This window comes from Procambarus clarkii, chromosome 79, assembly GCF_040958095.1.
Source record: "Procambarus clarkii isolate CNS0578487 chromosome 79, FALCON_Pclarkii_2.0, whole genome shotgun sequence".
Classification (NCBI taxonomy): domain Eukaryota; kingdom Metazoa; phylum Arthropoda; class Malacostraca; order Decapoda; family Cambaridae; genus Procambarus; species Procambarus clarkii.
The window spans coordinates 23,702,515-23,717,092 of record NC_091228.1 but is presented as its reverse complement, the minus strand read 5'-3'; the positions used below and the strand labels follow the sequence as shown (position 1 = coordinate 23,717,092).

General features: G+C 39.3%; 1 protein-coding gene across 2 annotated transcripts in view; it reads right to left on the bottom strand.

The window, feature by feature from the left end:
* LOC123764535 (uncharacterized) overlaps positions 1-14,578 on the bottom strand; it is a 64,115-nt gene that overhangs the window by 39,494 nt on the left and 10,043 nt on the right. The window contains exon 1 of one of the 2 annotated variants that reach the window (XM_069314604.1): positions 3,142-3,317. The exons of the other annotated variant lie outside the window; for it this stretch is intronic. The gene's annotated coding sequence lies outside the window, so the exon portion shown is untranslated. Of the gene's footprint in view, positions 1-3,141; positions 3,318-14,578 lie in introns of those variants that run through there. 2 annotated transcript variants of the gene reach the window in all.

Sequence of the window (14,578 nt, the reverse complement as noted above, 5' to 3'; positions counted from 1 at the left end):
ACTTTTGGACATGCAGATTTGTGAACCTCATTCTGGAGACATTCTTGTATCAACACATGAAGCAGGCCACAAGAATGAGGGAAGGAGATGTATCGTCAGTACTGGATCTAGTATTCACCAGGAAAGAAGAAGAGATATTTGACATCCAGTACCTTCCTCCCTTGGGAAAGAGTGATCACGTCCTGTTAGACATTGCTTATGCTTTAAGATATCATCTAGAAGAAAATGGGGACGTTGAAACAGTTGATAAACTCGATTTAAGGAGAGGTCACTATGGGGAACTTTGAAATTTTTTTAATGAGTGTAATTAGACAGACTTGTTGCTAGGCAGGGAAGTAAATGAAATGTATGCCAAATTTTTAAAAATATACGAGGAAGACACACAAACATTCATACCAAAACAGAGATGCAGGGTCAGAAAACAGGATTGGTTCAACAGAAATTGTGAGAGGGCCAGAGACCAAAAGACAAAAATGGAATCAGTATAGGAAGAAGCCAAACTCCCAAACATACCAGCGATACAAAGATGCGAGAAACAACTATACAGCAGTAAGGAGAGAGGCAGAAAGAAATTTTGAAAAGGGGATAGCGGATAAATGTAAAACAGAACCGGGCCTATTCTACAAATTCATAAACAACAAATTGCAGATACAGGATAATATCCAGACGTTGAAAATGGGAAACAGATTCATGGAAAATGAAAAGGAAATGTGTGAAACATTAAATGAAAAGTTCCAAAGTGTGTTTGTACAAAATGAAATCTTCAGAGAACCAGACACAATAAGAATTCCAGAGAACAACATAGAGCGGATAGAGGTGTCTAGAGATGAAGTGGAAAATATGCTAAAGGAGCTCAGTAAGAACAAAGCAGCTGGCCCAGATGGAGTTTCACCATGGGTTCTGAGAGAATGTGCATCTGAGCACAGCATCCCACTTCACCTGATCTTTCAGGCATCCCTGTGTACAGGAATCGTAGCAGACGTGTGGAAACAGGCTAACATAGTTCCAATCAACAAAAATGGCAGCAGGGAAGACTCCCTCAATTATAGACCTGTATCATTGACAAGTGTAATAGTGAAAGTATTGGAAAAACTAATCAAAACTAAATGGGTAGAACACCTGGAGAGAAATGATATAATATCAGACAGACAGTACGGTTTTCGATCTGGAAGATCCTGTGTATCAAATTTACTCAGTTTCTATGATCGAGCCACAGAGATATTACAGGAAAGAGATGGTTGGGTTGACTGCATCTATCTGGACCTAAAAAAGGCTTTTGACAGAGTTCCACATAAGAGATTGTTCTGGAAACTGGAAAATATTGGAGGGGTGACAGGTAAGCTTCTAACATGGATGAAAAATTTTCTGACTGATAGAAAAATAAGGGCAGTAATCAGAGGCAATGTATCGGACTGGAGAAATGTCACAAGTGGAGTACCACAAGGTTCAGTTCTTGAACCAGTGATGTTTATTGTCTACATAAATGATCTACCAGTTGGTATACAGAATTATATGAACATGTTTGCTGATGATGCTAAGATAATAGGAAGGATAAGAAATTTAGATGATTGTCATGCCCTTCAAGAAGACCTGGACAAAATAAGTATATGGAGCACCACTTGGCAAATGGAATTTAATGTTAATAAATGCCATGTTATGGAATGTGGAATAGGAGAACATAGACCCCACTCAACCTATATATTATGTGAGAAATCTATAAAGAATTCTGATAATGAAAGAGATCTAGGGGTGGTTCTAGATAGAAAACTATCACCTGAGGATCACATAAAGAATATTGTGCAAGGAGCCTATGCTACGCTTTCTAACTTCAGAATTGCTTTTAAATACATGGATGGCGATATACTAAAGAAATTGCTCACGACTTGTTAGGCCAAAGCTAGAATATGCAGCTGTTGTGTGGTGCCCATATCTTAAGAAGCACATCAACAAACTGGATAAGGTGCAAAGACATGCTACTAAGTGGTTCCCAGAACTGAAGGGCAAGAGCTACGAGGAGAGGTTAGATGCATTAAATATGCCAAAACTAGAAGACAGAAGAAAAAGAGGTGATATGATCACTACATACAAAATAGTAACAGGAATTCATAAAATCGATAGGGAAGATTTCCTGAGACCTGGAACTTTAAGAACAAGAGGTCATAGATTTAAACTAGCTAAACACAGATGCCGAAGAAATATAAGAAAATTCACTTTAGCAAACAGAGTGGTAGACGGTTGGAACAAGTTAGGTGAGAAGGTGGTGGAGGCCAAGATCGTCAGTAGTTTCAAAGCGTTATATGACAAAGAGTGCTGGGAAGACAGGACACCACGAGCGTAGCTCTCATCCTGTAACTACACTTAGGTAATTACACCAGTGGAATGAGAGCCCAAATAAGCCAAAGAGACAAGGGAAAGAAGTATCACAGTGTCAGTAGTAGAGAAACGGAACGCAGGAGGAAGCAATGTGGGGGAGGATAACACCACACACACAGCATCAAGCACAAATATGATAGAGCCCAGCAAGCCCAGGAACCTGCCCAAGAGCAAAGAACAAATGAGAAGCAGGACCAAAAAGCCAGAGCACAACTACCGCAAACACAACTAGGGAAGGACAACTAAGTAAGCACCATACAGAGAATCCAATGTATATGGAAGGCCGAAGCCAGTCACTGCAAGACGGGCAAGGAAGGAATGACCCAGAGAAGACCACGAAAAACAGTGTCATGACCCCCCTTGCAACCAGTCACCCAGACGAACAAGTAAGGCCCCAGGAAGATGCACGGCAGGGCCAACAAAAATCCACAACCAATCCCCAAAACACATCCACAGCATGAAAACTGCTGCAAAATGTGACCTCAGAACACCCAGACAGGAACACTTACCCCATAACATATACCCCCACCATTGTACCTTGTAACCAGGTGGAGTAGGGGCTATCTGGACTCCCTAGATAGTTCCCTATCTGGACTCAAGCATGGGCTGGACATGCATATGAGTGGGACTGGATGGGTATAAACAGGAGCTGCCTTGTATGGCCCAATAGGCCTGCTCCAGTCACCTATGTTCCGATGTTCGTATATTCGTATCCAAAAATCACTAACCAGCATCTGGCCGAAGAGAAGCAAGACCGCATAAACTCACCTGCAGAACGTAGGCACGAATGTGTCACGACACAACATAGCCGAGAAGATTCCGGGAGCACTGCCGGTGGAAGAAGGCAGAGCCGCACATGCAAGAGAAAAGGGTAGAGGCGACGGACGAGCCCCACACCCATATGCAGGGAAAAATCGGCGTCCGCCCCATAGCAGCAATCCAGAACAATCTACCCAGTTTAAAATGGAAAATAGTAAACAATAACATTATTGCAGGAAATCAACCTGGAAATAATCACTCACAGGTCAAAAAACTACCAAGATTGCTACAAATTCTCACTAAATCAGTAGATTACATTATCAACTAGGAACAAAAACACGCTGGATCTGATATTCACAAACACTATTGAGCTAATCAGACTTATTACAATCTTAGATACAACATACTCAGACCACGAGCTCTTTGAAGTGCAAACTAACATTAATAACAGTAGTAGGCCCAAGAGAAACAAATGGCAAGAAAGGATATTCAATAAATTAAATTTGAACACTAAGAGGATTGACTCGGGAAAATAAATATAGACCTTGCAGACAATTAATAAGAAACGGTCTTAAGTGACAAAACTCCCACATGGAGTTCAATCTTAAAGCAATAGACTAGGAGGCCTACGAAGTAAGAACAGAGGACATTTGAACAGGCAGATTTGTAAACCTCATTCTAGAGTCATTCCTTGTATCAACATGTCAAGCAGGCCACAAGAATGAGGGAAGGAGATGTTCTGTCCGTACTGGATCTAATATTAACCAGGAAGGAAGGAAGAAGAGATATTTGACGTCCAGTACTTTCCTCCCTTGAGAAAGAGTGATCATGTCCTGTTGGACATTAAATATGCTTTGAGATAATCTAGAAGACAATGGGGACATTGAAACAGTTGTTAAACTCGATTTCAAGAGAGGACACTATGGGGTACTTTGAACAAATTTAATGAGTGTAATTGGACAGACTTGGTGCTAGGCAAGAAATTTAATGAGATGTATGCCAAATTTGGCAAAATATACGAAGAAGGCACGCAAACAATCATACCATGACAGAGATGCTGGACCAGAAAACAGGATTGGCTCAGCAGAAATTGTGCGAAGGCCAGAGACCAAAAGACAAAAATGAAATCAGTACAGGAAGAGGCCAAACCCCCAAACATTCCAGTGATACAAAGATGCGAGAAACAACTACACTGCAGTGAGGAGAGGGGCAGAAAGAAATTCTGAAAAAGGGATATCGGACAAATGTAAAACAGAACCAGGCCTATTCTATAAATTCATCAACAACAAATTGCAGGTAAAAGATAATATTCAGAGGTTGAATATGGGAAAGAGATTTACAGAAAATGAAAAGGAAATGTGTGAAACATTAAACGAAAAGTTCCAAAGCGTGTTTGTACAAAATGAAATCTTCAGGGAACCAGACACAATAAGAATTCCAGAGAAAAACAGAGCACATAGAGACAAAGCGGGGAAAATGCTCAGGAGCTAAGTAAGAACAAAGTGGTTGGCCCAGATGGAGTTTCACCATGGGTGAAAGAACCTTACAAGAACTTTACATTTCTGAGAAAATGTGCACTCGAACTCAACATTCCACTTCAACTGATTTTTCAGGCATCCCTGTGTACAGGAGTTGAAGCAGATGTGAAGAAAAATGCTAACATAGTTCCAATCCACAAAAATGGCAGCAGGGAACACCCCCCCCCCCCCTCAATTACAGATCTGTGACGTTGACAAGTGTAAGTCAAAATATTGAAGAAATAATGAAAACTAAATGGGTAGAACACCTGGAGAAAAACAATGTACAGTAATATCAGACAGTCAGTATGGTTTTCGATCTGAAAGATCCTGTGTAACGAATTTACTCAGTTTCTATGATCAAGCCACAGAGATTTTAAAGGAAAGAGATGGTTGGGTTGATTGCATCTATCTGGACCTAAAAAAAGCTTTCGGCAGAGTTCCACATAAGAGGTTGTTCTGGAAACTGGAAAGCATTGGAAGGGTGACAAGTAAGCTTCTAACATGGATGAAAAATTTTCTGATAGAAAAATGAGGGCAGTAATCAGAGGCAATGTCTCGGACTGGAAAAATGTCACAAGTGGAGTACCACAGGGTTCAGTTCTAGCACCGGCAATGTTCATTGTCTACATAAATCTTCTTCCAGATGGAATACAGAATTATATGAACATGTTTGCTGATGATGCCAAGATAATAGTAATTACCTAAGTGTAATTACCTAAGTGTAGTTACAGGATGAGAGCTACGCTCGTGGTGTCCCGTCTTCCCAGCACTCTTTGTCATATAACGCTTTGAAACTACTGACGGTCTTGGCCTCCACCACCTTCTCACTTAACTTGTTCCAACCGTCTACCACTCTATTTGCGAAGGTGAATTTTCTTATATTTCTTCGGCATCTGTGTTTAGCTAGTTTAAATCTATGACCTCTTGTTCTTGAAGTTCCAGGTCTCAGGAAGTCTTCCCTGTCGATTTTGTCAATTCCTGTTACTATTTTGTATGTAGTGATCATATCACCTCTTTTTCTTCTGTCTTCTAGTTTTGGCATATTTAATGCTTCTAACCTCTCCTCGTAGCTCTTGCCCTTCAGTTCTGGGAGCCACTTAGTAGCATGTCTTTGCACCTTTTCCAGTTTGTTGATGTGCTTCTTAAGATATGGGCACCACACAACAGCTGCATATTCTAGCTTTGGCCTAACAAAAGTCATGAACAATTTCTTTAGTATATCGCCATCCATGTATTTAAATGCAATTCTGAAGTTAGAAAGCATAGCATAGGCTCCTTGCACAATATTCTTTATGTGGCCCTCAGGTGATAGTTTTCTATCTAGAACCACTCCTAGATCTCTTTCTTTATCAGAATTCTTTAAAGATTTCTCACATAATATATAGGTTGTGTGGGGTCTATGTTCTCCTATTCCACATTCCATAACATGACATTTATTAACATTAAATTCCATTTGCCAAGTGGTGCTCCATATACTTATTTTGTCCAGGTCTTTTTGAAGGGCATGACAGTCATCTAAATTTCTTATCCTTCCTATTATCTTAGCATCATCAGCAAACATGTTCATATAATTCTGTATACCAACTGGTAGATCATTTATGTACACAATAAACATCACTGGTGCAAGAACTGAACCCTGTGGTACTCCACTTGTGACATTTCTCCATTCTGATACATTGCCTCTGATTACTGCCCTCATTTTTCTATCAGTCAGAAAATTTTTCATCCATGATAGAAGCTTACCTGTCACCCCTCCAATATTTTCCAGTTTCCAGAACAACCTCTTATGTGGAACTCTGTCGAAAGCCTTTTTTAGGTCCAGATAGATGCAGTCAACCCAACCATCTCTTTCCTGTAATATCTCTGTGGCTCGATCATAGAAACTGAGTAAATTCGATACACAGGATCTTCCAGATCGAAAACCATACTGTCTGTCTGATATTATATCATTTCTCTCTAGGTGTTCTACCCATTTAGTTTTGATTAGTTTTTCCAATACTTTCACTATTACACTTGTTAATGATACAGGTCTATAATTGAGGGGGTCTTCCCTGCTGCCACTTTTGTAGATTGGAACTATGTTAGCCTGTTTCCACCCGTCTGCTACGATTCCTGTACACAGGGATGCCTGAAAGATCAGGTGAAGTGGAATGCTGAGCTCAGATGCACATTCTCTCAGAACCCATGGTGAAACGCCATCTGGGCCAGCTGCTTTGTTCTTACCGAGCTCCTTGAGCATTTTTTCCACTTCGTCTCTAGACACCTCTATGTGTTCTATGTTGTTCTCTGGAATTCTTATTGTATCTGGTTCCCTAAAGATTTCATTTTGTACAAACACACTTTGGAACTTTTCGTTTAGTGTTTCACACATTTCCTTTTCATCTTCCGTGAATCTATTTCCCATTTTCAACCTCTGAATATTATCCTTTACCTGCAATTTGTTGTTTATGAATTTATAGAATAGACCTGGTTCTGTTTTACATTTGTCCGCAATCCCTTTTTCAAAATTTCTTTCTGCCTCTCTCCTCACTGCCGTGTAGTTGTTTCTCGCATCTTTGTATCGCTGGTATGTTTGGGGGTTCGGCCTCTTCCTGTATTGATTCCATTTTTGTGTCTTTCGGTCTCTAGCCCTCTCGCAATTTCTATTGAACCAATCCTGTTTCCTAGTTCTGCATCTCTGTTTTGGTATAAATTTTTTTGTGCCTTTATCATATATTTCACAAAACTTGCCATACATCTCATTCACTTCCTTGCCTAGCATCAAGTCTGTCCAATTATACTCACTAAAAAAATTTCTAAGGTCACCATAATGTCCTCTCCTGAAGTCTGGTTTTTCAACTGCTTCAACCTCCTTATTTTCTTCCAGCTTATAACGCATTGCATACTTTATTCCCAAAAAGACATGGTCACTTTTACCCAAGGGAGGAAGGTACTGAATGTCAAATATCTCTTCCTCCTTCCTGGTAAATATCAAATCTAGCATGGAGGTGAAGTAACTTAGATGATTATCATGCCCTTCAAGAAAACCTGAACAAAATAAGTATATGGAGCATCACTTGGCAAATAGAATTTAATGAAAATAAATGCCATGTTATGGAATGTGGAATAGGAGAACATAGACCCACACAACCTATAAATTATGTGAGAAATCTTTAAAGAATTCTAATAAGGGAAGAGATCTAGGGGTAGTTCTAGATAGAAAACTTTCACCTGAGGATCACATTAAGAACATTGTGCAAGAGGCCTATGCTACACTTTCTAACTTCAAAACTGTTTTTAAATACATGGATGGCAAAATACTAAAGAAATTGTTGACGACTTTTGTTAGACCTAAGATGGAATATGAAGCGGTTGAATGGTGCCCAGATCTTAAGAAAGAAGCTCATTAACAAACTGGAAACGGTGCATAGACATGACACTAAGTGGCTCCCAGAACTGAAGGATAAGAGCTATGAGGAAAGGTTAGAGGCATTACATATGCCAAAACTAGAAGATAGAAGAAAGAGGCAATATGATCATCAAGTACAGGTACAAAATAGTAACAGGAATTAATAAAATTGATAGGGAAGATTTTCTGAGACCTGGAACTTCAAGAACAAGAGGTCATAGAGTTAAACTAACTGAACAAAGATGCCTAAGAAATATAAGAAAGTTCAATTTAGCAAACAGAGTGGTAGACGGTTGGAACAAGTTGGGTGAGAAGGTGGTGGAGGGCAAAACCATCAATCATTTCAAAGTGTTATATGACAAAGAGTGCTGGGAAGACGGGACACCACGAGCGTAGCTCTCATCCTGTAACTACACTTAGGCAATTAACGGAATAGCCAACTGACATCTGAAACATACAAGATCTGCTTGAAGCATGTACCTGTTAGGAGGGTCAGAAAGAGAACCACTCTAGAAAGATAATGCAGATGACTGTACAGGAGAAGAAAAACAATCAAAGAAATACTTAAACAGACATGACTATCACAAGTAAGGAAAATAAATTTAACCACCGTGCTGCGCCGAGTTTATTGTGAAATTCCCCCGGTGCGCATGAAATACAATGGGGCCTCGACTTACGATGCTAATCCGTTCCCAGAGACGGATCGTAAGTCGAAATATCGTAAGTCGAAGCGATTTTTCCCATAAGAAATAAAGGGATTTGAAACAATCCGTTCCCCACCCTCCAAAATATTAACATACAAATACATTTTATACTGAATACAATGTTTTTTTTCTAACTACAATACAGTACCTAAGTTTCTCTTACCTTTATGGAGGGCTCTTGATGGTGTATGGAAGATGGTGATGAGGGGGGAGGAGGAGAGTTGTTACTGTTTGGAAGGGGAGTCCCCTTCCATTATCACACCAGGCAGTGATATTTTCTCTGGGGTACTCTCCTACGTTTTGCCTGAACACCACTAGGACCTGGTTGTGGTTCAGTGCTTGTTTGTCTCACTACAAATTTGTCAAGAGATTTGTTTTTCCCTTCGTTTTAACATTTGTCTGTAAAGATGCATCACAGTGTCATTGAATAGGTTAAGGCAACGACCTACTGCAGCTTAATTTGGGCGAGTCGTTTCAGCAAAGGTTTGCAATTCTTCCCATGCTGCACACATTTTCATAATTGTTGAGGAAGAGACATTCTGTACTCTTGTTTCTGCTCTATGGTCATCCTTACATGGGTTTTCATATGCTGAGTCTTACCACTGACTTTCCTGAGACTCATTGCGTGATATATAATAATTACTTTAATGTTCAAAATGCAAAAAATCACCACAAAAGCGGAATTTCTTATAGGCTTGATCGTCACTAAGCGGGCAGCTCTAGTAAACTGAGGCAGATCGGCCGCTTGACTGGGAATCACACGCTCAGTCGACCCGAACGTGTACCAACAAATATCGGAAGTTGACGACTGTTGGAAATTTCCAACAGTTATTCTCATCCCTAATACAACAGGATGTATTTCTTGTATTAGGCTTCATACACATCTAATGTTCATTTAATAATCCTTAATATAACAGGATGTATTTCCTGTATTAAGAGTAATAATTCACTAACACTACTAATACGTAGTTTAGTATTGTAGAATTTACTGTATTAGGTTGTGGAACATCATGTAATTTCTCCTAGAATTGTGTAGTGTTGCGTCAGCCACGCACGGAGATTAACATTTCCACATACCTGTAGATCTAACACCAATGTAACCATTTACTTTCCTTTATTAGGAATAATAATTTAGTAATAGGTTTACTTTAGTATACAATAGTTTACTGGAATTTCTTTACCCAGCTTAATCGCTGTTCCAGTAAATCATATAATCTAACATCATTTCCACCACCAAGCCCGTATTGTTTTATTTGTGCCGTCTACATTAACTGACGTGCACTGTGAGAATTAAACATCACCACATAAATTATTTATCTTAATCATCAAGAGTGTTCATACACGCCCCCTTCCCTATTTAACGTTAATAAATAAATATAATTTATGCTCGAATCCTCACGGCGAGCTATTGCGCATGCGCGACTTTGGGGAGGGAGAGAAGGAGAGGACTCTCGCCATATTTGGGATCAACAAGTGGTGCTCCGTAAGCGGTCCAAAATCTTCTCATCCAACCGGCATCCGAACATCTTTAGATGCCAGATTGAGGACGCAGCTTCCCAGAATCACGGACACCAGTTCGGCAGGCATTTTTACCTCATTTGTTCTATTTAACGAGCTCTTAAATAAGATCATGTAGGTGCCATGTCGTTATGATGCGGGCGTAAAAATAATCTCATGTAAGTGTAGCTCTTTCCCCCCCGAATATTTAGATATTACCGTATATGTGTGTGAATGCTAGTTTGGAGGTGGAAATTACGGGATTATCATTATTGCAGCATGGTGCAACACCCTGAGGAAGCGTGTGACTGCCATATCCTCACATGCGCCAACTTAACATTATCTCAAACTGTTTCCAGCCAGACGTACAGTGGACTGCATCTACGTCCTCTATCACAGCTGAGACATAATCAGTTTTCATTGTAGATAGTAGTTTATTATTTAGAGTCCATATCCATATATATATACCTACATATCTGATACTGCCAGTTATGCATTATTAATCTTCATATGGCAGTAGTATTTTGCATTATATATTTTACTCATTATTTATGTGTGTGCATATTATAATTATTATTATTGCATAATATATGTTCCACATAGATTAATCTTATAGAATACCCCCCAAATTGTGTCATGGGAGGCTGGCTCTAGAATTATATAATTTACAGTCATTGCTTAATTAATGGAATTTATTCATATAATCATAGATCTATAAGCCACTGATTTCTCATTTAATTACTCATTCTGGTCCTTCGTGCTATCTTAGAATTTATCATTATTTTACATTCACATAATTATACATTTTCTTAGTATTATACTGGAGCCAGATTTCCCCACATAATTTATGGTCAATCGAACCGAGATAGTCTAGAGAGCTAGACTATTATCAAAGAACTAGTGTAAATTTACATTATATTTTATAATCAGTAGAATATAGCCAGAAGTTAGGCTATCTACAATTCATTAATCATTTATCATCCCTGATAACATTATACTCTTTAAAGTATTATCAGGTGCTAGGATAGAATTTAGGGCAGCATATCTGCCACTCATAGAATCCAAGGCAGCATACCTGCCACACATATAGAATTACGGCAGTAAAATATCTGCCACATATATAATCATTTATAGAAGTAGAATAATTGTCATATATATATATAATCACTTGTATATACTCCATATAACTCAAAAATTATAAAAACACAAAAACATAACACAATCCTGAATCTGCACATCAGTAGTATTATAGCATTTTATGCCAATCCATGTAGAATAGAATTTTTAGACTGGAATTGTACCTTGTAGTGTACAACTCTAGCCTAACTCATTATTACTAGCCAACCTAGATAGGTAGGATTATTAGTAGACTAGGATTGTACAAGGCGGTACAACCTAGTCAACATTTATTGTTGTGCAAACCCAAGTCAGGGTAGGACTTATCATTATTTTACACAAATTGTGTTTTCTATATTTTATTATATATGTTTACTGTGTACATTTTGAGTGTTATTGAAGTGTCACTACCCATCCAAAGCTGATTATGAGGAGCTAAGCAGAGGAATTCCTGTAGACACTGAAATACCACTCAAATATTAGCTGTTTCCTATTAGGTAGGTAAGCTAACCTCCACGTGAGGTAGGATTCACATAGCCTAACTGAAGAATCAGATATTAGGCTATTAATAATCGTACTGGTTCCACGTATATATGAATCAGTACCCCAGTTATTTACATTACCAAGCCATGGCACCAACTAAGCCAAAATCCACAGGCAGTGCACCAGAAGAAATGTCCAGCAATTGCTTATTATATTTTAGATCATACACGAGTCACAAAGGCCATGTGACTAGACAGTTGAATAACTGTGATCAGCTGGTACAATCAGGTGCCACAGCCAAAGTATTAGAAAACCTCATAGAGACGGTCAAGCAAAAGTTGCAAAGAACAACTGAGGCTGCAGATGACTATCTCAGAGTCCTCATGCAACAGAATGCTGAACCAGATCAACTAGATACCTTCCATGCCGAGATGGAGATGTTTGAGGAGGGTACCCAAGATCATCTAAATAGATTAACACAAGCTCTAGAAAAATTGCAGAGCGACTCAGTTTCTCAAAATACTCTAACCACTAGTGAAACTAATACACGAGAAACACTCCAGGAAGTTCGTCTTCCTACCATTGATCTTCTTCACTTCCATGGTAGAGATGATGAGAATTTTGAATGCTATTGGAAAACATTCGACTCCTTAGTAAACTCCAAGAAATCTATTAGCAAACCTAATAAATTCCTCTATTTGCAAAGTACCCTAGAGGGTGAAGCAAGAGCAGTTGTCGAACACCTAGTCCCTAGTGATGAGGACTACGATACTGCTATTCAGTTACTAGAAGTTAATTACAGCAATAAAGAAATTGCTATTGCTAATCTTTATTATAAGTTAAGAGCGATACCTACACCAGATACCACCCCTGAAGCTCTACAAGAATTTAGGCTCCAGGTAGAGTCTCTAATCAAAGCTCTAGGTGTCAAAGCAGATGTACCTAAAGCAGAGTGGGTATTGAAATTAGAAATACAGAGTAAGTTTCCGAAAGAGATTCTAGCATCCATCTGTTCCCATTATAGAACAGATATCCTATCCTTAGATGAAATTTTCGAGGGATTAAGGATAACAGTTAATCGAATGAGAGCTCATGAGAAAATAATACCTGACACTGACAAATCAACCACTGAAAAAACAGTCAAATCCAAAGGTACATCCAAACAGCCTAATAAATCTAAAACCGCTGCTTCCACTCCCAAATGGAAGAATACTACAGTAGGTACCTACACTATCAGCCCTTCTAAACCTGTAGTCCATAAGTCACCCAAGGTAGTGACCCCTACATCTACTACAGGAAGGAGATGCTGTCTCTTTTGCCAAGAGAGTCATACTATTTATCAGTGTCAAAACTTTCCTGATCGCGTTTCTAGGATAAAGCGCCTCACGGAATTGCACAAGTGCACCAGGTGCTTGTTGCAACACGATCCTAATACATGCACCTCTCCATTACACATATTTAACAGGTGCCACCAGGATCAACATCATTCAGCATTGTGTGGAGTTGATAGGCCTAAATCACCAAAACTCCAGGTGGAACAGGATACTTCCACCATTGTGCAGTGTTGTAAGGTGCGACAGGAGGTTAAGGTGCTTAACACCAAGTCTCGTAATAATGCCGTGTTACCTACTGCACAACTACAATTAAATAGTAAGAATTCTAGAATCACTACAAGAGGTCTATTCGACCAGGGATCCCAGAGAACGTTCATCACTCAACAAGCAGCTAACCAGCTGAAACTTGAACCCTTGTGTAAGGTGACATTGAACATATCAGGATTCCTAGCAGATACTGGACCTCAAGAATTTGAAGTAGTACAACCACTAGTACGGCTAGGCGGTTATGTTCGACCTGTTAAGGCCATAGTAGTTAATCACATCCCTCTTGACATGAATGTCAAAGGTCTAAGAGACAGCCAAATTTTTACAGAAAAATAGAATCAAGTTGGCTGACTCCAAGATAAAGTCTGACCACCTCACCAATGTAGATCTATTAGTAGGGGCAAACCATTATTATCAGTTCATTACTGGAACTACAAGTCAGCATGGAATGAACTTGTTGAATTCAGCCGGGGGCTACTTACTTACAGGTAGAGTCTTGAACCTGAAGAAGCCTATGCCAGCTGACAACCAACATTAGTTCCAGATTGAGTCCGGTACAATTAGTATTAGCCGAATTAGTTTCTATGGATCTCAGTGGATTAATCAGTGGTTAGTAGCCTAAGAATTGGCTGCAGGTCACCGCGACAAATACCACTGACCCCACTGTAGAACCAGAACTATTCTCGACAGTAATAATTGACCACATTCAGTCTTCATAGCATTTCATAACATCTTATCGCCTTTATAGTATCTTAGGTAAGTCTTCCAGAGAAGACTGCATTTATATCAAGTTGTCTGGACTAGGATTTAGGAATCCATTTAATGTGATACACCTGCAGGGTTGTATCAGTTTTGTTTGAGCTCCTTCTGCTTTCTTGTCTCTGCCCACAAGCACCTTAGAGACAGTTTGGAGAAGTATCTTAGCACAAGCAAAATTGAACTTTACAACAGCCTGTAGGTGAACATTTACCAGAAGACTATCAGCAGTGAAACATAATAGAATAAACTCATCTTATCTTTTTCCAGATTGAGTCTGGTACAGTTATTGCTAGCCGAGTTAGATTCTATGGATCTCAGTGGAGAAATCAGTGACTAGTAGCCTAAACCGGTTCACGTCACAGCGACACATGTCATTGA